Below are 4,919 nucleotides of genomic sequence, written 5' to 3' on the forward strand. Positions count from 1 at the left end.
GTTTTACCCTACTGATGAGTTTGTTGTCTAAACAGTAATCCAACCCAGTACGAGAAGAACCGTTGGTTCAGATAATTGGTAACTGCGGTTAGCTGAAAAGCTAGTGCCGCCAAGCTACCATCTGTAGGATTATGGCTGAACGCCTCTAAGTCAGAATCCATGCTGGAATAGACGATAATCACCTTTCCCGATGTGCCGCGAATAGCGATAGGTGTCTTCTGGACACCCAACATCATACAATTGCAACGCACTCCGCTGCCTGTCAAGTACTGGCGGTGGAGAGTAGGCTGATTTGTAATTTCAAATATTGGGAAAGATAATCCTTTGTAGACGACTTAACTACAGAACGGGGTGTTGTAAGCATGAGAGTAGTCTTGTACTACGATCTGGCTGGAGATTTAGGCCTGTGTTTTTAATGGATGTGTTTCGAAATGAAAACATTTCTACCCCCCACATGTGACAAAGCGCGACAATGTTTAAAAACTATAGAGTTTAGGCAGTCGAAATAAGGCTGGCGTTAAAGTGATTTTCCTTCCGCTATGGGGGCGGCGAAAGTAACCGGTCAAAGTGCTGGTAGAGAGTTAATACTGTTAAGCTTAAGATCGTCAAAGTCTTTGTTTTGGCTTAGTGAGGTTTGTTCGCAAAAATCGCTAAGTGCCGCTGCTATTGTTTTCCGAGCCAAATTCGGCGACCTTAGTATCGGGTTTATAACAGGCAGAAAGCGAGAAACACTTTGCGTGAAAATCGCTAAGTGCCAGCGCTAATGATTTCTGAGCCAAAATCGGAGATTTTAGTATGGGGGTTTAACAGGGCAAGCTAGACGGCAGGGCGTAAAATTAGACTTGGTTTAAGTATGTTAAAGAGAGCGAATAGCGTGAATTAGACTGGTTTAACTATGTTAAAGAGAGCGAATAGCATGAATGAGATTGGGTTTAATGTGTTTAAGAGGAGAGCGCGAATGGATTCTGAATATTGGGTCTGGGTTTTTAAATCTTTTTTAAAGAGAGAGGCGGATGACCCGAAATATGAATGCGGTTTTAAAATTTTTTTTAAAGAGAGGAGGAAAATGAGCGGAATTTAGACTTTGTATTAAATTTTTTTTAAAGGGGGGGGTAAAGAGAGCGGAATAGCATGAAATAGACTTGGTTTAAGTATGTTAAAAGAGAGCGGAATAGCATGAATTAGACTTGGTTTAAGTATGTTAAAGAGAGCGGAATAGCATGAAATAGACTTGGTTTAAGTATGTTAAAAGAGAGCGGAATAGCATGAATTAGACTTGGTTTAAGTATGTTAAAGAGAGCGGAATAGCATGAAATAGACTTGGTTTAAGTATGTTAAAAGAGAGCGAAATAGCGTGAATTAGACTTGGTTTAAGTATGTTAAAGAGAGCGGAATAGCATGAAATAGACTTGGTTTAAGTATGTTAAAAGAGAGCGAAATAGCGTGAATTAGACTTGGTTTAAGTATGTTAAAGAGAGCAGAATAGCGCGAATTAGACTTGGTTTAAGTATGTTAGAGAGAGCAGAGTAGCATGAAATAGACTTGGTTTAAGTATGTTAAAAGAGAGCAGAATAGCGCGAATTAGACTTGGTTTAAGTATGTTAGAGAGAGCGGAATAGCGTGAATTAGACTTAGTTTAAGTATGTTAAAGAGAGCGGAATAGCGTGAATTAGACTAGGATAAAGTATGCAAAATGAAGCTGAGGACTTTGTGAAAAAATGCGAAGTTGCTTGCTGTTCTAATTGTATGGGTTTGGAGATGTTTTTGGCTTGGATTAATAACAGGCAGGAAGCGCGAGGAAACGCAGCGAATATGGACGCGTACGCGGAAGGTGACGGCGGAGGAAGCGCGGATATGGAGGTGAAAATGGTGAAGGTGATGGCGCGAGGAAGGTGACGGCGCATGGGTGTGAATATGGAGGTGATGAAAGGTGACGGGAGGAAACGCATGATGTATATGACAAGTTAGTGTCGTACTTAAGCGGAGCGCGCGCTGTGCATGTATGAAGGTGTCGAAGGTGTTCATATTGCCTAAGACGCGTACGTGCACATGTCATGTCGCATAGGAAGCGTAGGTATGGTTGTGCAAGTCGTAAATGGCCACTTTGGTGGTTTAACATTGTTTCCAGGCCGCGTATGCGCAAATATGGGGTGCGGCGGCTATCTGCACTGCTGTGTATGAAGGTGTCGGTCTGTGTGGGGTTCCTATCGGAGAGAATACGTATGCTGCGTTGTAGGAGTGAGCTGCTGGCCACACGTTTGTATTGGAGTGCGCCACACCACCCCCCTTTTTGTTTTGTTACTATATAAAGTGTAGCCATCCACCCAGCCAATTCTGAGGGCCAGAAGGGGTATTGGGGGCCATCGTGTGCAGTCTATGGCCACGTATGTGGACATGTGAGTGTGTAAATGTGTTGTACCAATGTATACGAGTGATAAACACTAATAGGTGTGTCGGTCAAAGTCAAATGTAGACGGCCATCTTAGGCTGAAAGCCACATAATCCGTCTGCTCTGTGAAGTTAAGCAGCCTCAAGCTCGGGTAGTACTCGGGTGGGTGACCACCGGGGAAGTCCGGGTGCTGTCTACTTTTTAGCCCGTTTTGAGCTGTTTACCGACTTTGCGTGTGTTTGCAAACGCAAGATATGATGTCTGGCATGTGCCCACACGACATCTTGGTTTTAGTATGCCTGGCGAGCCACTACACACGAGATCTTGTTTTTTGTATGGTGTTCTTTAATTTGATTATTATGAAGATGAAAGAGAACCGTTAGAACGGGTATGAAGGGTGTTCTAGGGGTGCTTTTCGGTGCTCTTTCACGTGGACATATCGCAGCATGCGACATGTCAGTGGAACACTGTCTAAATTAATAAATACTGTTTTGGCCGATTTCGAAAAGCGTCTATAAAAGGGCATAAGTGCAATGACTCGTCTTTGTAACCCTGCGGCCTAGGCGTAGTTTTTCACGGGGAATCCGAATATCAAAGGTAGATTTATGTACAACATGTACTTTTTTTGCAACATGTACTTTTTATCTACGGGACATAGACATACGTAAAAACACACGGCGGAGCCGTTCCCGCAATCAGAATTTGTCTAACTCTTCTAGATCAAAAGTTATTCAGCGAAATGTGAGACTTTGTTTGGCATGCTCTTTTTTTAGGTGGTTTTTTCCGGTTTTATGTGCCGCCCGGCAGATCTGGCCTGCAGACTTTAGCAGAAAACTTGGCGCATGTGTTCGCACGACCGCTCCCAAAGTTTTACAAGCATATCTCCAGTAGTTGCTTTCGCAATGATTTTTTTAGTGACGCCAAAAAACGCCATTTTCGCGGAAAATGGACACCTTTGTACGGGCCAAAATCACCACTTTTGGGCCATGTTTGGCCCGGCACATCCAGGAAGCAAATGAGACTGCTCCGTATAAAAACTGCCCTAGGGATGCTTTTATGCGCGCATTCTCGTGGTCAAGTCAGATTTTGGCTAAATTTAAATGCCTTGTCTATAAACACTTTTTTCGACCTAAATTTTCACCTGTTTTGTCCCGAAATGATAGCCCCCATTCTTTATTTGCCTATATATCGCGAAGGAGGCAACTTTTTTCCTGTTAAGTATAGATAAAAAATTTAATTCGGCGTTTTACCGCACGAGGAACAAAAGTCTCCATACAAGCTACCCTCGGTTTCTAATGACTTTTTGAGTTAGGGAAGCGTGGATCTTCTTTTTTTCTTGTTTCCAGGACTTCACATGAACTTCCAACTCAACTCGAATTGTCATCCCGGGCCCACCACGCATCGAAACGACACTTTTCTCGGAACTGGCGAATAAAAAATAGGTCACCAGATGCGCAAGAGTCTGGGATGACAGAATATCAAAACAATAACAGAATCGTTAGTACTTTTTTTGTCACCAGCGCCCTTTTTCTGTTTTCGCGTACATAATCGAGCATAACTTTATCAATTTATACCATATCGACCGATATCGATTGTCACGATAGTGTACTTTTTTTAGGCGCACATGATGGTAAAAAGAACGGCCACCTATTCCCAGCCGTTCTTAAGTTATGCTCTTTTAAAGATTTTACTTTAGAGATGACACACCCTCTCATTTCACTCCATTACATGCTCTTTTTGCTGAATTACGTGGCACAGACGCAGAAAATCATGGTTCGCAAGTCGAACATTTTTGAAGAGCGCATCGAAACGGACATTTTCTTAAAATAACATGGTATACAAAAAGTGCGTTCTTGAGCCTGTAGCAAACGATTTGCATCCATGACATCCCAAAAACTTAAAATAACATATCTCGACTCCTAGAATGAAATCGACGTGAATCCTTAGGGCAGTTAGTGTGTTTTAGTATCATACTTAACACCACAAAGTTTTACGGGGCACTCTACAATACTCTTCCCAAGACGCAAGAAAATGTTCATTTTGGGGGGTCCTCTAACGCGAACTTATGATAAAATACCGCACTTAGTCATAAATACGAACTTAGGCACTATTCGCACTTAGTAAAATAACTTCTCGCACTTAGAGCGGTTAATTATGTGTAAAATTACTTTGTGGGTGAATGGCGGAGTTTCTAAACAAAAACTGAAAGGTTACTGAACTAGCTGCGGGCGGCGGCGGTTACCTTTCCCAGCTTAAAATAGATAGATATTAGACGAGTAGTCTGTAACTGTCAGCAGTACTCAATTCCCGTCAATCTGCTGTAGATTAACGGGAATTTTTGTTAAGACGACGTAAACAAAAGCGAGTATCTTTCTTGTGACGGTTTCCTAGTATATGTGAGGTGACAAGTCGGTTACTGAGTGTAATTTTGGAAATGGCGTGTGGGTTTCTAAGATTATAGTTGGTTTTTGAGGCGTTACTTTGCTGTTTAGGGTGATTTCTCGGTCTTATTTTAGGATAAGATTGAGTG

The 4,919-nt window shown here is 42.3% G+C and overlaps 2 non-coding genes across 2 annotated transcripts; both read left to right on the forward strand.

The window, feature by feature from the left end:
- On the forward strand, positions 1-296 carry PITG_33089 (the record flags this gene model as incomplete). Its single annotated transcript, XR_009934483.1, has 1 exon — positions 1-296. It is a non-coding gene; the product is annotated as a 28S ribosomal RNA (ribosomal RNA).
- A 2,180-nt stretch (positions 297-2,476) lies between these two features.
- Positions 2,477-2,590, forward strand: PITG_33090. The gene has a single exon (XR_009934484.1). It is a non-coding gene; the product is annotated as an 8S ribosomal RNA (ribosomal RNA).
- Positions 2,591-4,919: the final 2,329 nt, after the last annotated feature.

This window comes from Phytophthora infestans, genomic scaffold (genome assembly GCF_000142945.1).
Source record: "Phytophthora infestans T30-4 supercont1.52 genomic scaffold, whole genome shotgun sequence".
In the NCBI taxonomy this organism is placed as follows: domain Eukaryota; phylum Oomycota; class Peronosporomycetes; order Peronosporales; family Peronosporaceae; genus Phytophthora; species Phytophthora infestans.